Source organism: Macrobrachium nipponense, chromosome 4 (genome assembly GCF_015104395.2).
Source record: "Macrobrachium nipponense isolate FS-2020 chromosome 4, ASM1510439v2, whole genome shotgun sequence".
Taxonomy (NCBI): Eukaryota; Metazoa; Arthropoda; class Malacostraca; order Decapoda; family Palaemonidae; genus Macrobrachium; species Macrobrachium nipponense.
This window is the reverse complement of record NC_061100.1, coordinates 43,349,620-43,372,946: the sequence shown is the minus strand read 5'-3', so window position 1 is coordinate 43,372,946 and position 23,327 is coordinate 43,349,620. Positions and strand designations below refer to the sequence as shown.

Below are 23,327 nucleotides of genomic sequence, written 5' to 3'. Positions count from 1 at the left end.
CCCCCTTCTTCTCCGTCCTTAACTGGTCCGCTCAGGGGGAAAGGGCTCCCCTACCCCACATTCTTCCCTACTCTTTCCCCCTCAGTTTCAGTCCGGCAGGTGTCTATCCGCCGCTACCGAACATAGAGAGGGGGGGAGGGAACCACTGGGTTTTTCCTATCACTTAAAATAGTTCACACGAGCACTTACTGATATAAGGGTTTTTATTTTTATTTTGTTTTTATTTTGTGTTATTTAATGTTTAGAATCTTTTGCGTTACTCCCGGGGGTTTTTTATTTCCGCCTCTCGTACTATCCCTTGCTTCGTTAGAAGTTTGACATTGCTCACCTCAATAATTAATTAACTCCGGGCCATACGGAGAACTTCGGGCCCTACGGAGTCTATTTTTAGTCATATGACAAGTGAGCTTAGGCGGAGGCAGAGACTTTCTTGCCCCCCTCGTAACTTTTCTACGAATATTCATACGTAGATCTCTATCCGTCGGTCCTACTCCGGCACCCACGGATAGTTTGCATATTATTCCACCGGAGGTTGTCATTGGTACTCATGTATCCTTTGACTTACATGATGTTGTTCCAGGAGATTGGGTGCAGTGCCATCCTCCAAGACCTGTGCGGCCATATAGTATGCCGTTCTCATGCAGGATGTGCAGTGAAAGTGGAGGATTTTATCGTTTGGCATCATGAAGCTTGCCAAACCTGCTACTTGCTAGTAGGAGATGCCTCCACTAGTAGTAAGTTTCTTAGCACTTTCTCATTCATCGTCACTGGAACTACTTGTTGTTATATTATACCTTCACATATGAGACACATATTCATATAATCTCAACACAACAGACATTCCTCCCCTATCCTCTCCTAACTCTAGACCCTTTTTTACAGGGTTCTGATGAAGAAAAGAAGAAAGCTTTGTCGACTCTCAAAGCTTGGGTAGGGGTTTTGGCCGGAATTCTAAGGGCCGCCCCTACATTCTTACCCAGGATATGGCGGACCTAATATTCCCAGGAGCCAAGAAAGGATCAGTGGTGGACCCGATAGCGGCCGCCCCTTTGCTGGCCGACCTTCAAGTCATGATCTCCCTACAGGAGGGGGATTTCCCAGAGGACGTTGCAGAAGACGTTGCGGCAATGAACCTCGACGTTGAACCCATGGCTATTGACTCCATGGGTACAGGTAAGGGTGTAGTAGGGCAGCTCCTGTGGGTTCTCAGGGCCCTTTCCTGAATTCCCTTTCTCCATCTCCTTCTACTGATCCTTCTACTTCCACTTCTTTCCGGGGCTTCACTGAAGAGCAGCGGTCTGTCCGTCCTAAGGCTACTTCAGTGATCCCCAAGGCTAAGATGACCGAGGAGAAACTTAAAAGTCTCTCCCCAAGAAATCGGTCATCCTGACAGACACTATAAACTCCGGCTCACCACCCCGGATCAGTTAGGTCAAGGGAGGCCTCTTCCTCTGCGTCGAGGTCCCCCAAACATAGAATCACGTAAGGATCGGGCTCAAGTCCCTCTTTTTGATCCCGAATCCTTTTCGGCTAACATTCTGGAGCAGGTGGGAGGTGATCGTAGGGGCCTTGGTTGACAACAAGGTCGGCTCGGTGCTCTCCCAGCTCTCCAGTTCTGTTACGTCTTCCGGCCAGTCGATCCAATCGCTGGCGGAACGGCTGCCGCTCAGGAGAATGCCATCGCCGGGATCCAAACCTCGATTGCGGCAGGTTCCCCTCTATCTGTGCCACCTTCTCCTCTTCCAATGCCAGATTCCAGCCAACTGCCGGAATTCAAGGCGGCCAACCCTTGGAGGATCGCTTCGTATGCCCCGTTTGTCAACGGAATGTTGACAATCGAAGGCATAGGAACTCGAAGGCGTGAGGACTTCGAGTTCCACCCCAGAGACCTTCAACCACCATTCATTGGCTACGTCCGACTAACGGAAGCGGCGAGATGATGAGAGGACAAGGTTCCCAAGGAAACAGTGATCCTTCCGAGGGAACAGGCACAGCAGACTCTAATGAGAAGTCTGGAAGAATGGGGGTGTGAAAACACCCGCATCACAGCCTTTAGGAGTCCTTTCACCATTTTTACTCCGGTGGAAGGGACTCCGCTACCACTGACCCTTAAGGTAGTGGAAGCAACCTTTCAGGCCGCCCTGAAAGACGAGCCCCTGCCTCAACTACGAGAGACGGAACCCACCTCTCTCTTAGTCCCAGGCTCCGAGACATACTTCGAAGGGGTGGGCAGTTTCCTACTTTCTCAGTAGGAAAAACTAAAGGCGGACTGTGCCACCTCTCTCTTTAGTGAGAGACTCCCCAGGTTGTCGGACTCTCCTCATCCAGATGGAGTACGACGCCCGGACTAGGCTCGCGAGATCCCTTTCCTCCATGACTATGGCGGAGATGACGGCTCTTGTATACCAACAAGAGCCGTTATTTAAAGTTTTGGCTAAAGGTCTGCTGCACACCATGCAGTGTGACCTTTACGACTTCCTCATAGCCAGGAGAAATTGTAGGAAGCACGTTCTGGCGGAAGCTACTATCCGCCATGAACCGAATAAACTGATTGCTCCTCAATTTGGGGAACGGACCTCTTTCCAGCACCAGTAGTAGCAGAAGTCCTTCATGAGGCTTCTAAGGTCAACCAGTGCCTCAAAGTCAGGTGGGGACTGGTAGCAAAGCGGAGGCAGGAATCTTCTGGTCCCTAACCCCAAGGAACGAAGAAGAAACCAAGGAAGTTCTCTCCCTTCCACCTTCTCAACAAACGTTGGTTCAGGCAGTCCCAGCATCACAAGGGCAACCATCGTCGAAGGGTCAACAACAATCCTTGTTCTGACCCCTCAGTCCCAGCAATCTCAACCCTCCACTTCCTTTGGCTGTCTCGCCAGCCTACAATTCCAACTATGAAAGCCAGAACTTTCAGGCTTTCAATAGGTTTGCGAGAGGCAGTAGCGAAGAGGTGCCTCTCGATTCAGAGGATCCGCATGGGCTGCTAACAGGGTAAGAGGTTTCCGAGGAGCAAGAGGTGGCTGCCCTCGGCAAACCAGCAGTGAGAAATCCCAAAGGTAGAGGAGGCTGTACCTCTTCCGCCAGCGGTGGGGGTTTCAGCCCTTGGGCTCAAAAGTATAGTAACAAAAGGGACTAGGTTGAGTGGGCTAGAGGGCCCTCCTCCAACCAACCAGATTCTATCAAGCACCAACAACGGAATTGGTTGATAGAGTATACCGAAGACCTCCTTCTCCAAAAGGAGTAGTCTCAAGAGTCAACAATTTAAAATTTCAAGGACGCTTGTTCAGCGTGCCAAAGAAAAGACTCGGTAAACCGAAGAATCATCTTAGGACTTGTCCCATCTGAACTTATTCATTCATTGCGACAAGTTCAGGATGCTGACCGTTTCGCAGGTACGGACCTTACTTCCCCGTGGGGCCGTCACAACCTCTATAGATCTTACAGATGCCTACTATCATGTTCCCATAGCCAGGACACTTCCGTCCATTCCTAGGCTTCAAACTAGGCAACAGATCCTACTCCTTTCAAGGTAATGCCATTCGGGCTCAACATAGCCCCCAGGATCTTCACCAAATTGGCGGAAGCAGTAGTGCAAGAGCTAAGGAACAGGGAATAATGTTAGTGGCTTATCTGGACGATTGGCTTTATTTGGGCAAAGAACCCCAAAGAATGCAAAGAGCAACGGTCAGAGTGATCAAATTCCTGGAACATTTAGGATTTTCAAATAAACAAAACCAAGTCCAGACTAACACCGGAATCTCGATTCCAGTGGTTAGGCCTTCAGTGGGACTTACAATCGCACACTCTACCAATTCCGTCGTGAAAAGGAAAGAAATTGCAAGAGCTACAAAACAATTTCTCAAACGACAACAAACATCCAGGAGGTGCCAGGAGAGGATCCTGGGCTCACTCCAGTTTGCATCAGTCACAGACGTTCTGCTCAGAGCCAAACTCAAAGATATAAACAGAGTATGGCGCTCAAGAGCGATTGCAGATCACGGGACAAACTAGCCTTTATCCCAGCAATCTTACGGAAACGTCTCCGCCCCTGGACGGAGACAAGAACCTTTCAAAAGCAATTCCTCTACAGTTTCCCCCTCCATCATTAGTGATCCACACAGACGCCTCACTAACAGGGTGGGGAGGATACTCCAGTACGAAAAAGTTCAAGGAACTTGGTCGTTAACATTCCGCCAGCTACATATCAATTTGTACTGGAGGCCATGGCAAGTATTCCTCACACTGAAACGACTGTCCGTCCGCCCAAGAACTCTCATTTCAAATTAGTTCTGGACAGTGCAGTAGTAGTACACTGCATCAACAGGGCCGGATCCAAGTCAAGCCACTTGAACCATGTCATGATAGCCATCTTTTCTCTGGCATGCAAAAACAAATGGCACCTGTCAGCCACTCACCTGGCAGGAGTCAAGAACGTAGTAGCAGACGCTCTATCACGCTCCACGCTCCGTTGGAATCGGAGTGGACACTGGACAGGAGTTCATTCAATTGGATCAGTCTACAAGTCCCCGGACTCCAAGTAGACCTCTTCGCCACGGAGTCAAACCACAAACTCCCTTGTTACGTGGCACCCAACCTCGATCCTCTAGATACGCTACGGATGCAATGATCCTCGATTGGAACGAATGGAAGAATATTTACCTCTTCCCTCCGGTGAACCTTCTCATGAAAGTTTTAGACAAACTCAGGACATTCAAAGGCCAAGTAGCTCTAGTAGCTCCCAACTGGCCCAAGAGCAATTGGTTCCCTCTACTCCTAGAGTTGAGACTCCGACCACTACGGATTCCCAACCCCAAAACTAACCCAGTTAGTGCAAACTCAGACTGTGTCCACTTCCTCAAGAATTCAGAAAACCCTAACTTTATGGATTTTCTGAAATTCGCAGCCATGAGGAATGCAGAAATTGATCCCAGAATATCTCATTCTTGGAATCAGATAAAAGAGAATCTACTCTCCGACAATATGATTCATCTGTCAAGAAACTAGCAGAGTTCTTAAGTTGTCAAATTCTCAAGTCATGACAACGAACTAGCCATAACTTTCTTCAGATCATTGTTTGAGAAAGGCTTAGCAGCAAGCACTATCACTACGACCAAATCAGCTCTTAAAAAGATCTTCCAATTTGGTTTTAGCATAGACCTTACGGATTCGTACTTTACGTCCATACCAAAAGCTTGTGCTAGATTAAGACCATCAACAAGACCTAAATCAGTCTCTTGTTCTTAAATGATGTCCTCAAACTGGCCTCGGACATTAACAATGACTCTTGCAATTATATATCCCTCCTGAGGAAAACCCTATTCTTATTAAGTTTAGCCTCCGGAGCTAGAATATCAGAACTGTCAGCTTTATCAAGGGAACCAGGCCATTCATTGAGTTCCTCCCCTCAGGGGAAGTCCTCTTATCCCCAGATTGCCATTTTCTAGCCAAAAAAATGAAGACCCGCAGGACAGATGGTCCTCGTGGAAAATCCTACCACTACCTCAAGACTTTCCCTTTGTCCTGTCAACTCATTAAGAGCCTACCTAAGCAGAACAACTCTGAAATCGTCAGGCCCATTGTTCATTAGGAAGGGAGGTGGTACATTATCCCTAAAAGGGATCAGGCAACAAATTTTATACTTCATTAAACAGCCAATCCAGAGTCCTTTCCTCGGGCCCACGATGTTAGGGCGGTGGCCACATCTATTAATTATTTCCAACACATGAATTTTGACGATCTTAAGAAGTATACAGGCTGGAAATCTCCGACAGTTTTTTCAAACGGCAACTACCTAAAACCCTTAGAAGGCCCTCAAATTTCCAGCAGTGGCAGCTGGAAACACAGTTTCTCCTGATTCTTAATTTTTACTATAACTTCTTGTAGCCTTCCCTTCTACTGCCCATTGCACCCTTATTAGTTTAGTCGCCTCCATGTATTGGGTTACCTTTGAGTTTGCTTTTGTTCATCATTCTAATCGGATTCAGTTCCATTCTTTTGTATATATCAACTTATATCTTGTCTTTGCCTAACCTGTATTGTTATTGATTGTTGTTAGGCTAACTAATTTTAAGTGATAACCCGTGTTTTTAGGCTTATACTTCCCTTAGGGTAAGACTGTAATTTTAGTTTGATTATTACTATTAACCTTACAAGTGTTTAACTTTACCTCTTAATTTATCTGTACTCCTTCCTCAAGCTTGGTGTTTGGCATTCTCTGGTACTATTTCACAGGCCGACACAGGTCAAGCCCAGAAAAGGGATTTTGACGAAGGAAAAATCTATTTCTGGGCAACGACCTGTCGCCCTGTGAAACCCCACCCTGTAGTTAGATTATCCTCACCCAGCTTACCCCAAGCGTTGGAGGCTATCTATCAGGAATGACATCTCAGGCGTCGGAGGCGCTCACGGTAGTAGTAGACCGGGAGCTGTAGCACGGCTCCTCCGTAGTTCGGGGTTTTGTCGAAGGAAGAAGCTAAATGGCAAGGGACCTCTGGAGTGATTCCACTCGCTCCCTTACTATACGACACTTCTATAAGAAGTGAGCGAGCCATTTATCTTGGCATTATATTGTTTCTTTTTTCTCTAGGATGAATAGCAATATTTATTCTTCAGAAATAGTATCAAAGGGACCATTTCACAGGGCGACACAGGTCGTTGCCCAGAAATAGATTTTTCCTTCGTCAAAATCCCTTTTTTTTGCCCAAGAAAATTTTTGTTGTATATACAGTAGTTTTTTTTTAAGTTAAGATTTTGGTTTTTAATAGTTTGTAGAAAACCTAGTACTAGTTTTAAGGGCTGTTTTAATCTTTTGATGCTGTTATACTTTTGATATACCAATAATCAATTAGATACTTGTTATTAGTTATGTATATTTCTTCAGACCCTATGGATAGTACAGGAAATGAAAGCAGAGAATACTTCAGGCAACGTAGTCCACTCAGTCCATCTCCATATTCAAGATTTGTATGGATGAGGGAGAGTGTTGACTGGATTGCTCTTTCCAAGATGATGATGCAAACAGAAGTGACAAAGGATTCCAGCCACTGTGTTGTTGTGTGCCAGATTGAGAAATTAACTCACTTATCAGCTGCAGGTATGTACAGTAGTATTTGTTTTGTTAAAAAATATAGCAGCAACTTGAGTATCTGTTCCCTTTCAGAATGATAGATGGTTCAGTCTCTCAGTAAAGCTATCCATTGGGAAAGTTTAACTCTCTGGTTTATCGTTAATGTTTCAAAAATTATCCTCAGTTTCTTATTGTTTATTCTTTCTTGTACCTATCTTGGTGTAACTTTTGACGTACATCTTACTTTTGGAAAACATCTCATGAAAGTATCGGCAAATGCTGCATGGAAGTTAGGTATTGTATATAAGACCTCATATGTGGTAGTTTTAAGCCAGTTATAAGTATTTTTAGAGGGGATTTTTGCATTTCCACTGCAGGTTCCGGAACCTATTCCCGCTTAAAAGTGGGAGAGCACTGTATGCCCTATCATCCAAAAACACTTTATAGTAATAGTATTTAAAATACATCTTACATTACCCTTAAAGAGAGAGATAGAGAGAAGGAGATAGCATACACCTATTATCCTCAGTTTATGGCCCGACCTGCATTAAGCTTAATAGAACATTACTATGTTGTAAATACACTACAAATTATTTTTATCATAAAAATCTGTATTTAGTCACGAACACAATATGAAAAATTAGTGGATAAAGTGTTGCTCTACAGAAACAAAATAAGGAAATTAGTAATGCTTTTGAGTGTTTCTACCAATAGTACTATGAGAGAAAATGTATACAATATAGAGGTAACTTGATTAGCTGTCAAATGTTCTGTAAGACAAGTTTATTTCATTTTTAATAAAGATTTATTTAATTTTATAAAACCTTTTATAGGTATTTTGCTGTGTTTACATTAATATTAATATTTTAAAATAAGTCATTGTTATAAGCATTTTAGGGGCATATATACTTATGTAACAAGGGTACTAATCCAAGATGACTAAGGATGTATTGGGATGATGTTTTTTTTTTTATTGTTTTAATATGATAATTTAAGGTATATTTTGTTTGAACTATCAAATTAAGCAGTGAAATGTTACATTAGACAGTTATAAGCATTATAGTATAAGGGGTACAGGGTATTTGTCAGTTGCAAGCCAGTTACAAGCATTTTTAGAGGGATTTTTCACATTTCCTCAGTAGGTTTTGGAACCTATCCCTGCATAAAAGTTGGGGAGCACTGTATTGTATGCCATTAAAGAAAGGTTCATGAAAAAGTATATCACAGGGTCATTTACATTGAGTTGGATATGTTTTGTAGCTGAATATTGTCCCCAATTTATAATCATAAGTCTTTTGGTCAGGTCACTTCGTGGTGTGTGTTTCACGTGGTCTCGAGGGCACAACTTCTGTCTTAAGGTTGTTCGGTGTGGATGGTGTTGAACTCGCTTTGCATAACTTTTCGGGAAGAGTTCACAAGGTCAGTATACGTTATATAATTGTCCCCTTAATGCAAATCTCTTATTTTAATTTTACATTTTACTTTAATATCCAGAATAGCATGATTGTAGCTGAAAATATTTTGATTGGTGTAGAAAAAAAAATAAGAGAATAAATCTTTAGAAAGTATCCCACCCGCAGAGATGAGCCTTATTGCTCTCTGTCACCAAGTCATACCGATATTGGAATTACTGCCTGCAGTGTACCTTTAAAGTTCACTGCAGGCAGAATTGAAGGTGTTTTTGCATCCATTTGGCACCTTGGTCACTTTATTCACTTTTATAGTAAAGTTAAATTAAGTTGTATCTTAGTTAACCAGAATCACTGAGCTGATTAACAGCTCTCCTAGGGCTGGCCCAAAGGATTAGATATTTTTATGTAGCTAGGAACCAATTGGTTACCTAGCAACAGCACCTACAGCTTATTGTGGGATCCGAACCACATTATATCGAGAAATGAATTTCTAATCACCAGAAATACATGCCTCTGGTTCCACGTTGGCAGACCGGGGAATTGAACTCCTGACTACTGAATCAGTAGGCAAGCATGCAACCCCCACTTGTCCAATGAGGAACATTTTTACATTGGTACCATCTGTACATACTAAATAGTAAAGGCATGGAAACCTGTATAGCATTTGTCAAAGTAATAAAAACTAAATTTTAAAATATTACTTAGCTTATTCTGAATTTTTAAAAATACCTTTTCAGTTTTGTAAGTATGGAAGCATGAGTAAATAAATTTATTGAGTCTTATGTGTTCCAGTTATGAGATATGTGCCTATGTGCAGTTTTTTAATTTAATTTTGATTAGTTCACCATAGTGCATGACCTATTAAGTCCAGTGCTTGGCCTAAGCCTCAGACCTAGTATTTAATTCTAATCCTTTAGGCCAGCCACTATGAGAGCTGAAGTCAGCTCAGTGGTCTGGTTAAACTACTTAAATAATAATAATAATTTTTTATAAATAATAATATTAATTATGATAATAATAATCATCATACTGAGATTTCTTTGCTAGAATTGCATTTCCTCGAGTAGATTTCCAGCTATGAACTTTTAAAATGTATGGAAAACGTATTTTGTGTCCTAAACACAAACCACAGCCTTATTCCAAGTTAGTTCTAAGGGAAATCTCAGCCTTTGTAGCAACAGGATAATTTTAGTAAATATTTATTTGTCATCACTTTAAATGTAACACTAAGGTTATAGAAGGCAGTATTTATATTTGAAATATAGATATTTATGACTTTCTTTTCAGGTGTGCATTATAAAATGTCCCAACACTCCCTCTTTGCTAGCTGTATGCGTGGATAGAGAACTCAGGTGTTACTTACCTCAGTGGCTTCAGAGCAGATACTACTACCATTATCTATTTGCCCCTCTATTGATGTGGACTCCAGAATGTGGTATGTGTGCTGTATGGTTTGTACTGAAGACTGTCAGTGCCTTAGTGGCCCTTGCCTTCTTTTCTGTATAAACAGGTCAACCATCAGTAATTCAGCAGTCGTTAATCTTGTTTCATATCTAATCCAGGACTAATTTCGGCTAGTGCAATTGCAAATTTTCTAGGTCACCTGCCACTACAGTTTATGTTGGTGAACTTGTATGCGTACATACGTTCCCTATGCACACAGTCCCTTTATCTTATGGGTTGTAAAAAGATGAGCAAATGCATTAGAAATATAAATGAAATTAACATTAAATAGAAAGAGGAAAATCATAAGCGTAACAACCTGAAACAAAATTTGTTAGAAGTTTTCCAATGCCAGTGAAATAAGTTTGTGCATAAGAATGTACCCTACCTACAGGATTGTGTTTATCTTCTGCATTCTAAAAATAGAAAGATGAAGATACAGTAAAAGTGTAATTGAGAATATGTAGTGTAAACTATAAAAAAATCATCATAAACATAGTAACATGAACCAAAACAAGTTTTGTAGGAAGATCTCCAATGCCAGGGAATGAGTTTTTGCGTTTGTGTGTAGCACACATGATAGCGTTTACCTATTGAGTTTAAAAAAAAAAAAAATGAAAAATACAGAAAAAACAGAAAAAAAAACATGAGAATGGCATAAAGTTTTAAAAATCAAAAGCATAACAACAACAGCATGAAACCTCAAAACGAGTTGTAAGCAAAGGTCCTCTGACCACCCCGCAAATGATTTGTTTGTTGTCATTCATAGTTACCCTAGGCGCTTGATTGCATTTATCTTTTGGGATGTAAAAATAAAAATTAGAAAATACAGTAAAAATAGACTATAGTGAATCAGCAGGATTTTAGTTTATAAATTAATAAATTATGTAAAATTTTAAACTAGACCCAATCTTTTGCTGAGATACTTGGAGAGGGGGGGAGGAGAATGAACCTGTCAGAAATATCAAGAAACCTGACAGCAAGGTGTCAGTGCTGCCAACTTAATGGGTCAGTGTTCCTGACTTGGCAGTCAAAGAATATACTGAAAAATCTCTCTCTCTCTCTCTCTCTCTCTCTCTCTCTCTCTCTCTCTCTCTCTCTCTCTCTCTCTATCAGGAAAAGATGCGCACTGGTAATCTGAATCTCATTAACCAATTGGTATTTGGTATTAACCCTTTAACGCCGATTGGACCTATTAAACGTCTATATAAATTGTCTGTTGGGTGCTGATTGGACGTATGGTACGTCGATATAAAAAAATGTTTTCATAACAATCAACTTACCTGTCAGATATATACATAGCTAAGACTCCGTCGTCCCGACAGAAATTCAAATTTCGCGGCACACGCTGCAGGTAGGTCAGGTGATCTACCGTCCTGCCCTGGGTGGCAGGATTAGGAACCATTCCCGTTTTCTATTCATATTTTTCTGTCGCTTGGAATGTAAAACAACGTTTGCAGTTCCTCCTGACTTGATTTTTGGATTTCATCGCCATCGATCTTCTGGGCTATCTTTTGCAGGGAAGTACTGGATCTTTGGTTCGGCATACGCATATTAATTTTGTTTTGATAACTTTGGCTTCGAAAATTTCGAAGAATTGTTTACGTGTAACTACCGAACTTTTCGGTAGACCTCGACATACGTTTCAAGAAGGAAAATTTTAATATTTTATTCATAACTAACGTGAGTTAAATAGTTAGAATTGGATTGAGCTAACTTCCCTTCTTGAGGCTGTAAGGAAAGAATAGTTACGCTTCCTTTAGAAGTTTATATAGCTCTCGTACTAACGAGCAGTTAGAGCATTAACATTACTAGTAGTGTGGTATCCAATCATCTCCTTCTTACTTCACAGAATCTTCAAATTCATATTGCAATTTGAAGACAAAGGAATGTAGCTCAAAATACGAGCTATTGAAAGGTAATAAGTTGATTTTACTGTTAGAGTGCAGTGGGGGGTTCGTTTCTGTTTCGGCTCTGTTTCCTTCCAGCCTAACCTCTTCCAAGCTCACATAACCCGAGAGAAAGAAAGGAAGAAAAGCCTTACGGAGGTTATGGAGAATCCCCACCGATCAGGCGTCCCCTCGGCAGGATCTGTAGAACGTCCCAGACTGCCAAGTTCGCCATTGGAAAGGCGTCCTAATTAGTAGAGGGTGCGTTCGATCGGCTCTGTCTCGCTCTCAGGCCTAGACCTCTTCCAAACTCACAAAAGCCCAGAGGAGAAGGAAAGTCGAAAGCCTTACGGAGGTTATGATAATCCCACACCGATCGGGAGCGTTCCCTTCGGCAGTATCTGTGTACTCCCAGACTGCCAGGGATAGCCATTGCAAAGGCAGCCTTTAAAAAGTGGCGTTTTTCTGTTTTCTTCCGTTTTCTTCATCTTACATCCGAAAAGACGAAGAATGTACATGTTAGAGCTTCGGAGATCTGGCTCGTCTCTGAATAAGAGAACACTGACTCACTGAGCGAGAGGCTGAGAGCCAGCCAGCAAGCTAGCGCGAGCCACGTTCCAACCAGCCAGCAAGCTAGCGCGCCACGTTCCAACAGCCAGCAGCGAGCCCGGCGTTCCAACAGACTAGCGCGAGCCTCGTTCATACAGATAAACGCGAGCCGCGTTTCCAGCAACTGAGTGCGAGCCGCGTTCCAGAACTTTTTCTTGGCGCAAGGCGCCTTCAAAGAGAAAACGAACGGGCTTAACTAAGGAGCCTTATAGTAGAATGGCAATCAGAAGGATGCTTCCATTGAACGTTTTCTGGCAAGAGGCTCGTATAACAAGACTAGAGGCGGTCGGATCTATTAGGGCGCACGGGACCTTCCACGCAAGCGGAACGTTCCAGGAGCGAGTCTCCTTTCTAAGCGTGCGGAACATTCCAGGCGCGGAACTATCCAGACGCCAGGCGCTAGGCGCAAGGATCCAGACGCCAGGCGTCAGAAGATTTCAAAATCTTCATTAGAGAGAGAGGTCAGTCGCGAGACTCCTCTTTGAATTTTTAACTTGAGCAACTTTCCCCTGGCAAATGTGCAAGATGTCGCACAGGCGGCCGTTGCTTTTGTCAGAAGGATTCTGATACTAAGAGAAGCCCCTTTCATTATTCAGAAGACTCCTTTGTTAGGCAGTCCTCTCAATGCGGACTCTCTCCTTCATCCATGCTCTTCCCTCGTTTTGAGGAGGCAAGAGCTTTGGGAGTTTTTCTTAATAAGATCTCATCGATGTTTGGGTATGATGGCGGATAGAAAATATCTACTTCCTTCCGTAAACCCTAGTGATGAACAGGAATTCTGTCTCTTCCTCCGCGATTTATGAAAGAAATCCACGAAGATTTAAAGAGTTCCTTGATTAACTTCGTTCCTTAAGATTATATATATATATATATATACTCTTTCTATCGTTCTATTAACGAAAAGAACGAAGATAGTAGAAGGTAGTAGAGTTTCTGCTGTATGAGAATACGATACGGTCAAATCATAAACACATACCGTAGTTACTTCTTCTGTGCAACTCAATTACCAGTATCCTTCTACGTCTTTCCTAGGAAGGACTACGCTTAAAGGGATTGTTAAGACTACACCTACTTAGCTTCTAGATTTATCGAGTCTTGTTTCGGTTAAATATGCTTTAATAAGAACTTCCTGAAGTTCGATAATAATTTTATAAAATTCCTTTATTAATTGGAGTAGCTGGCAACTCTGGAAGAGTAAGCGGGGACTGCTTTCGCTGAGAGCCTGAGACCAACGCAGTACGCCTACGCCAGTTACTGTCAGTACCATATAGGTGTCAGTCATGAGTGGTCGGGTGTATCTCTCTCTCTCCGCGGGATGGAATAACTTTCCATATCTCTCCCCTACAATCGCGGTCTTAACCTCGGATTGAGGGGATAGTTAAGCTAACATAAATAAAATATTGTATGCCTTTTGCTAAGAAGCTTTCAATAAGAGAGATAGTACAACCTTTCAATGCTGTTTACCGTAGGTAACATTATTAAAGGATTCTATCGCAGCAGAACATTATATTATGTAATGCTCTCAGGCTTACGAAAGCATAGCTTTTATTGAGTACCTGCTCAGAAGAAGATGGATGAGATCGGATGGGAACATTCTCTTTGGGGCAGAACTTGTTTCCCTGAATGGACTATACTACGTATATAAAGTTTTTTCCTACTAAGAACGGAATTAACATGTGAAAGGATGTCGGGTACCATAAAGGCACAGGTGTTCTGGCACATAACATAAAAAGAATTAGAAGAAAGCGCCAGTCTGGCGCAACGCGCCAGAAGTACCAACCTGGCGCAATGCTCCAGAAGCGCCAGCCTGGCGCAGTGAGCCAAGAGCACCATCCAAGATTTTCTCGTTTTAGCGAGTTATTAACCTAAGAGTCCAGTAGCCTCTCGGACACCAAGCTCGGTAACGGCAAGATTCGTTCCTGATTTCGTTCACCCATTTAACTCACTTAGGCCGCCATTTTCCACGACACTCTCATATCGCATAGAGCATCGAGAATCTCTTTTTTTGCTCCTATTCGCGTTACAAAGAGATCCTTCTCGATCGACGATAATAACTGTTAACACATGTTTTAACATTTATTGGAAAGAGTTGTAGATTCCTGCTGAAAGTCTTCTTCAAAGATGATCCTCTCAGTAGGTAGAAGACGAACCGGCGTCCTATAGACTGCTTCCTTTTCCTACTTCTCCCCCGATTGAAGATGACGTGGGAAAAGCTTCAAGGAAGATTATCTTGCCAGTACAAGAGCAACTGGCCTCTTTGGTGGGAGTGTTAGCGCCTCGTAGGAAGGACGTTGCGCTTCCAATCAAGAAGTCTCGTCCTCTCTCCCCTGCGAAGCGAGAGGCGTCATGCAGACGTGAAGCTTCCAAACATATCGCAGAGGTTCGGTTTCGAGAGCGAGATCAGGAGAATCTTACGGAAGACACGTAACGCCAGAGAGACGTGAGATGTCGTCAACGACATGAATAGTCATTTAAAGCTGCTTTTAGGACGCGAGGCTCCAACCAAAATTTTGGCGCCAGTTAGGACGCCTTTTGAGAGCGAAGCGTCTTCCAGGCGCGAGGCGTCATCCAGACGTCAGCAGCCACACAAACGGGAGGCGTCATCCATTTTATGGAGAGAAGCCTGGGCTGTTGGCGCCTTCCAGGACTATTAAAGCGGGGAAGAGAAGGAATATCATCCCTTAGCCCCTCTCCTATTAGGAGTTTGTCTCCTCCAGAGGAAAGACATACTGAATTAGCAGCGGAGACTCATCTAGACCCCGAGTTAGAAGTAAACTCGGAGGAGGAGTATCAAGGAAGAGAGGACTGGCGAACTATAATGTTTTGACAGCCTTGCTTCTAGAGGAGTATGGAGACCGACTTGACTCCTGCCTCTCCTCCTTCTCCGCGCTCCTCTTTTCTCGAGTGCAAAGACGAAGAAATCTTCGTTTTTTCTTAGAATGAAGCCCCGCCATTTTTCGATGAAGAGGGCTCTTCAGTCTTTAGACTCTTGGATGAAGTTGAAGAAGGAGTTAGTTAGAACGGTCTTCCTGCATGCCTCCAGCGAGACTATCTGGTAAAAGAGGCATTTGATATCAGACGGGAGAGAATATGGGTATTTCTCTTCCGTCTACGTCAGAAGCGGACTTTTCGACCTTAGTTGACGCTTCACGTAGACAAGGTTTGAACTCTGCCCGTATAACTTGGGGCATTTCAGAACTGGACCATCTCCTCAGGGACTCTTTCATGTATTGGAAGTTTTCAACTTCTTAGATTGGTCCCATTGGGGTGATGTCCAAGAAAGCCCATGATTCTGAAGGACTCGAACCAGAAGTCCTTCTGTGTATTTTTGTCTTGTATAGACAAAGCGGTTCAGGATGGCTCGGTTGAGATCTCCTCTTTGTTTGGAGCAGGTCTTCTTAAAAAGAGGACAGTATATAGTGTCTTTTTAACCAAAGCGGTCTCCCACGCTCTGAGGGCAGCGCCTTCTTGTATCGCCTTTGTCTGACTTTTTTTGTTCCCTTCTCAGTAGTGAAGGACATTTCTCGTTCATTAACTGAGAAGGCGACTCAAGACCTTCTGACACAGTCAGTAAGGAAGAAGAAACCTGCAGACAGCCCCAAGAACACTGTCATTGTCTGATGAGGAGAAAGACCGGGTCCTACAACCTGACACAGATGCGCTAGATGCGAACATATAGGACAGATAAGAGGTGTCCGATGTGGACATTGCCAAACATCCTCGAGACTTTACCAAGCTCGAAGCTCCGGCAAGTGGGGAGGAGCCACCCAAGGGCCCGCGGGAGGCGCCAGGCAGGCGCGAGGTACCAGCCAGGGCGAAGCTCCAGCAGGCGCAAGGCGCCACTCCAACCGGGCGCGAGACGTCAGCCAGGCGCGAAGCTCCAGGAAGGCGCCAGGCAGGCACAAAGCGCCAACCTGGCGCGAGACGCCAGCCAGGCGCGAGCAGCCAGGCCAGCAAGCCAGGCTCTAGGCGCGAATCTCCAGCCAAGACGCGAGGGCGCCAGTCAAGCGAAAGGTACCAGACAAGCGCTAGGCGCCAACCAAGAGCGAAGCACCAGGCCAGGGCGCGAGGTTCCTGCCAGGCTTCAGGCTTCAGTCGGGAGAGATCCATTTCAAGAAAGCCCTGGTCTTCTTTGAAACATGGAGATCTCCTAAGCACTTCATAAGTGACTTGATTCCTTCAAACAGCTGAGAATTAAAAGCGCAGGAAGTGCGCGCTTTTGGCAAATTCTTGTTCTTTACATAACAATTATGTCATATAAGACATATTAGCTGTTTGTTGTACGGTAGAGGCAACTCTGTGTTGACTTCTCATTACACAAAGGATGTCAAGTTAACCTACGAGATCCTTCTCTTTTTGGTTTATACGTTTCTGCGGATACGTTACTGGATAAGGAGCCGACACTGATCCTTAACTTTGAGTTAAAGTTTTTTAACTTAGTGAAATTATTGGGGTTTTTTGAAAGGAGTGTGTGGATAACTCTTTCCAATTTGAGCGCGAACCCTCGTGTTAGGATCAGGTGATCGGGACGGTGTTGCGTCTCCTTCATAAGGTGTATTGTCATAGAAGTGGTCCAGTACCCATTGACAAAGTCCTTTCAGGCTCTGCCGAGTAAGCGGTTCATATCCCATCGGCAGACCCACAAGACTCTAAGCCATTAGTTCCAAATATTCGTAAAGTCTTAGCCATAGATCACATATCTCGCTAAAGTCTTAGCCATAGATCACATATCTCGCTAAAGTCTTGAGGTGATGCAGACTACTGGGCAACTGCCACGAAGTCTACCACTATCAGATAGGAACCAAGGTTTATTTATACCTACAACATATGTTGTTTACCTGTCTATTCCATGTTAGCTCTCTTACCCTCCACCAGAGGGTGTCAATCAGCTATGTATATATCTGACAGGTAAGTTGATTGTATGAAAATGATATTGTTATAATACAATAAAGTTTTCATACATACTTACCATGGCAGATATATACAATTAATGGCCCACCCAGCCTCCGCGGAGACAGGTGGAAGAGAAAAAATATGAATAGAAAACGGGAATGGTTCCTAATCCTGCCACCCAGGGCAGGACGGTAGATCACCTGACCTACCTGCAGCGTGTGCCCCGCGAAATTTGAATTTCTGTCGGGGACGACGGAGTCTTAGCTATGTATATATCTGCCAGGTAAGTATGTATGAAACTTTATTGCATTACAATATCATTTTTTAAAAATTCGGGGAAAAATAGTTATAGGCCTACTAGGCAAAAACTTTTGAATCACACACCTTGGGGATGCTGGGAGCTCACGGATCAAGGCGCTGTTTTGTTTACAATCGTTACCCAGGCGCGCAAGTGCGAATTTCTTTCTTCTTCTCGCACTAAAAAGTATCAGCGACCACATCTCAGAAATTATTTTGTCACTTTGACATAATTGTTTGCACCATTTTATATTAGCCATTACATGGAGTATTATATATGAAAATGTGCACAATTTCATGTAGAATACAACAAAAAACAACTCATTGTGTAGCTTTTTATCAGTTTTGAAATATTTTTCATATAAATAACAAATAAGTGCCAAAATTTCAACCTTTGGTCAACTTTGACTCTACCGAAATGGTCGAAAAAATGCAATTGTAAGCTAAAACTCTTATATTCTAGTAATATTCAATCATTTACCTTCACTTTGCAACAAATTGGAAGTCTCTAGGCACAATATTTGATTTATGGTGAATTTATGAAAAAACTTTTTTCTTACGTCCGTGTGGTAACTCTTCCGCCAAAAATTATAAATTTTTTCGTCCGATTGCCGTAATGTTTTGCACCATTTTAAATTAGCCTTTACATAAAGTTTTATATATGGAAATGTGTGCAATTTCATGTAGATTACTACTAAAAACAATCCATGGTGTTAGCTTTTATCAGTTTTGAAATATTTCTTATGAATAACGGTAAGTGCCAAAATATTAACCTTTGGTCAACTTGACTCGACTGAAATGGTAAAAAAACGTAATTGTAAGCTAAAAATCTTACATTCTAGTAATATTCAATCATTTAACTTTATTTTACAACAAATTGGAAGTCTCTAGCACAATATTTTGATTAAGGTGAATTTATGAATACAACGAAAAACAACCCATGGTTGTCTGCTTGTATCAGTTTTGAAATATTTTATATAAATAACGATGTGCTAAAATTTCAACCGTTCGGTCAACTTTGACTCAACTGAAATGGTTGAAAAAACGCAACTGTAAGCTAAAACTCTTACATTCTAGTAATATTCAATCATTTACCTTTATTTTGCAACAAATTGGTAGTCTCTAGCATAATAATTTTCAATTTATGGTGAATTTATGAAATAAAACTTTTTCCTTACATCTGCGCGGTAACTCTTCCTAAAAAATCATAAATTTTTTCGTCCAATTGTCATAATGTTCGTACCATTTTAAATTAGCCGTTACATAAAGTTTTATATGAAAATGTACGCAATTTCATGTAGAATACAAAAAAAAAACAACAACCTATGGTTGTAGCTTTTATCAGTTTTTGAAATATTTTAATATAAATAATGATAAATAGAAAAAATTCGTCCTTTCGGTCAACTTTAACTCGACCGAAATGGTCGAAAACTGCAATTGGTAAGCTACAACACTTACAGTCTAGTAATATTCAATTAATTACCTTTATTAATTACCTTTATTTGCAACAAACGGGAAGAGTCTCTAGCACAATATTCGATTTATGGTGAATTTTTTTGAAAACATAATATTGATACTCACTGAAGGTAATAACGTCCACCACTCAAAACCTGTTATTGTTACTCATATGAGGGTATCCATCCATTAAGAGTTAAAGACAAAATCATCTATGAGAGAAATTAACTGTACAAAAATTCATCTAAAATGAACAATCCTGGAAGTTCTACAAAATTATACTATTAAATTTTAAGGTTAATCCAAAATATAGATGATCCATAGCAGCAACAGCAAGAGTTCTGAGTGATGAATAAATGTTTACAACGATATATAATTATAATAGTTTTCATTATCACTGAAAAATAGGTTAACCAAACCACAGAATCAAATTTTTACTCTCACAGTGTGGCCTTATTTTTTCTTAAAGAAAATTGGGATCCAATTTCTATATTGGAGAAAATTGAAGAAGAGAATGGTTTTTCCTCAAATAAGGAGTGAAAATTGGGACATGCAAGAGAACAAACATTTTAAAATGAGGGGCAAAGCTTGGCGTAGGGTTTTTTAAATCTAAAGAGTAAAAATCTGAATAAGAGAAAATGTTTATGGCAAGGGAACAAAACCTCGTACAAAATATATCTGCTGTTAAATGGTCATCATTACAGCAGGAAACAGATTTTGTTCATTAAAAATATATGAATTGGTGTTGGAAACTTGTTATTAAATGGAGGAGAATGGAGCTTTGCTCTTAGGATAAAGATTACAGCAGGAAAAAATTATGTTCCTGAAAGAGGAACAAATACTAAAGTGGGAATGATGACACATTGTTTAATACATGTGTCTGGCATTACAATATCAAAGGTGACAAATGCTGAAAGAGACCAAAATAGAATTTTTAAATGCAGGCAGTCCTTACTTATTGGCAATTCGGTTTTACAGTGCTTGTCTAGCGATGATGATAACAGCCATTAAACCGAAACTTGACACCATAAACACCATAAATTACCAAGTTTCAATTAACTCTTAAACGCCTAAGGGGGTATAATAAAAAAGAAAAAATCGTCTCCCGTATGCCGAGGGGGTCTCGGAGTGAGCGCCAAAGCATAAAAAATATTTTTTCAAAAAGTCACAGCGCGCTTAGTTTTCAAGATTAAGAGTTCATTTTTGGCTCCTTTTTTTGTCATTGCCTAAAGTTTAGTATGCAACCATCAGAAATGAAAAAAATATCATTATCATATATAAATAATGCAATATATGATAGCACAAAAACAAAATTTCATATATAATTGTATTCAAATCGCGCTGTGACCAAACGTTAAAGCTAACGAGTTAATTTTTTTTTTTATTGTACAATAAATTGCGATCATTTTAATATATAACACATTGTAAAACGATCAAAGCAACACAGAGAAAATATTATCACACAAATGATGCATGAATTCGTAACGCACAGACGTAAAAAAAACTGTTTTTTTTCCAAAAATTTCACCATAAATCTAAATATTGTTCTAGAGACTTCCAATTTGTTTCAAAATGAAGATAAATGATTGAATATTACTATACTGTAAGAGTTTTAGCTTACAATTGCAGTTTTCGACCATTTCGGACGAGTTAAAGTTGACCGAATATAGGATTTTTTAATATATTTTATTTATATGCAAATATTTCAAATGAGAAAGCTACAACCTTCACTTATTTTAGTTGTATTCTACATGACATTGCGCACATTTTCATATATAAAACTCTATGAAACGCCGTAATATGAAATGGAGCAAATATTCAGAGAATGCGACGTACGCATTTCGGAGATTTGCGGCGGAGAAATCTGTTCGCGGAGGGAAGGAAAGTTTTTTTTAATTCACCATAAATCTAATATTGCTAGAGACTTGAATTTGTTTCAAATGAAGATAAAGACTGAATTATTACAAAACTGTAAGAGTTTTTAGCTACAATTGCGTTTTTTCGGAACACCTTTTCAGTAGTCAAAATTGATCCGGAAACGTGGTTTGTTTCTATTTAATCTTGATTTATATGCAAATATTTCAAAAATGAGAAAAGCTACAACCTTCAATTATTTATTGTTGTATTCTACTTGAAATTGCGCACATTTTCATATATAAAACTTTATATAACGGCTAATTTAAAATGGTGCAAACATTACCACAATCGCGGATGTAAGGAAATTTTTTTTTTTTCATAAATTCACCATAAGTCAAAATATTGTGCTAGAGACTTCCAATTTGTTGCAAAATGAAGGTAAATGATTGAATATTACTAGAATAAACGCGTTTTTATCTTACAATTGCGTTTTTCGACCATTTCGGTAGAGTCAAAGTTGACCGAAGGTTGAAATTTTGGCACTTCATCGTTATTTATATGAAAATATTTCAAAACTGATAAAAGCTTACAACCATGGGTTGTTTTAGTTGTATTGTGCATGAAATTGTGCACATTTCCATATATAAAACAACTTTATGTAATGGCTAATTTAAAATGGTGCAAACATTACGACAATTACACGTATGATTTTTTCGGAAGTTACCATGCGGATGTAAGGAAAAAGTTTTTATCATAAATTCACCATAAATCAAAATATTGTGCTAGGACTTCCAATTTGTTGCAAAATGAAGGTAAATGATTGAACATTACTAAAATATAAGAGTTTTAGCTTACAATTGCGTTTTTCGACCATTTCGGCGAGTGGTCTGCGACGCTCAGCCTTGGCTGGGCAGCCGATAGAGATGGAGCTCCCACTCGCTTCTCCCGCCAAGTGGGAATTGCGCTCTGTGATTAATTTTTTGTGTGCAAAAAACACTGCTCTTGTGGACATTCATTCCCAACTGTGAAGTCTACGGAGAAAAGTGTATGAGCGTACAACATGAGCGCCAATGATGCAGAGAATTCAAAGACAGACGTACAGATGTCCATAACGCATTTCAGAACTGGAGAGGAGCTGAAAGAAGAGGTTTAATATACCTTTGCGGAGCAGAGGGAGAGTTCCACAATTCAGGCATAAAGAAGATGGTACACCGCCTCCAAAAATGCATTGATCTCAACGGCGATTATGTCGAAAAATAGGAAAAAGTATAATCTTTCCAAAAATGTATTATTCAATGCCAATACGTAATCATGTTTTTCATTGTGAAAAATCTTTGGAAATCTTCTTTTACGGACAACCCTTATATATATATATATGATATATATATATATATATATATATATATATATATATATATATATATATACATACACCCCCAATTATTTTGCAGGACTTTGAACTAAAAACAAAATAGGCCATTTTAAGCATCTTTTATAAGGGGATCCACTATTTGTGGGTTTATATATATATATATATATATTATATTTATATATATATATATATCTATAATATATATATATATATATATATAATATATATATATATATATATATATATATACAGTAGTACCTCGAGATACGAAAGGCTCAACTTACGAAAAAATCCAAGTTACGAAAGCCAATACGAAAAATTTTACTGCTCTACATATGAAAAGTTTTCAAGATACGAAAGGTTTGTTGCTACAAAGTCCCGAGATTCGCCCGACCACTGAGAACAATTTTAAAACTCCCACGCCGCCAACTGAATAAACTCACCACCATCCTCCCGCTCTCCCATTGGTTCCTGATGCTAGTCACCCATAAGGTCCTGCTCTCCTATTGGTCAGCATCTACCCCTTGTGCTTTAAGTAGTTCTATTGGTAAAAGGTTGCTGTATATTGAAAAACTTATTGATGCAATACATTTATCAAAAAAAAAAAAAAACATTAGGTAAAGATAGAATAAAGAATAGAAATGAATGGTTATTATACTGTTTGGTAGTTTCAGTAGTTGAAGAGAGAGAATGAAAATTTATGGCTTACTGTGTAAAAGTGATTGCTTGGCGATCGTTCGAATACTCATAAGTGCTGGATGTAAACAGACGTTTGGAAGCTTTTTTTGTTTGTTTGTTATAGATAATGGTTTACTTAATAATTATTTGAAATGAGTACATGCAATACATTTAATAAAAAAAAATGTGAATTAGATATCATAAAACTATAAAATAAATCAGACTGCCAACAAATACGCATTTTTTAGAATTCTTCTTCTGTTTTATTATTACGTTACATATACGTATTACGTATGTTTCATTATAGCTGTCAGTAACTCGGTATCTCCGTTAGGTAAAGATAGAATAAAGAATAGAAGTGT

At 40.5% G+C, this 23,327-nt stretch overlaps 1 protein-coding gene and 1 pseudogene across 1 annotated transcript in view; one reads left to right on the top strand and one right to left on the bottom strand.

Moving 5' to 3' along the window:
- LOC135210894 (calcyclin-binding protein-like) overlaps positions 1 to 23,327 on the bottom strand; it is a 333,184-nt gene that overhangs the window by 150,668 nt on the left and 159,189 nt on the right. The gene's annotated exons all lie outside the window — the stretch shown is intronic.
- Positions 6,855 to 23,327, top strand: part of LOC135210892 (uncharacterized) — a 105,888-nt pseudogene continuing 89,415 nt past the window's right edge.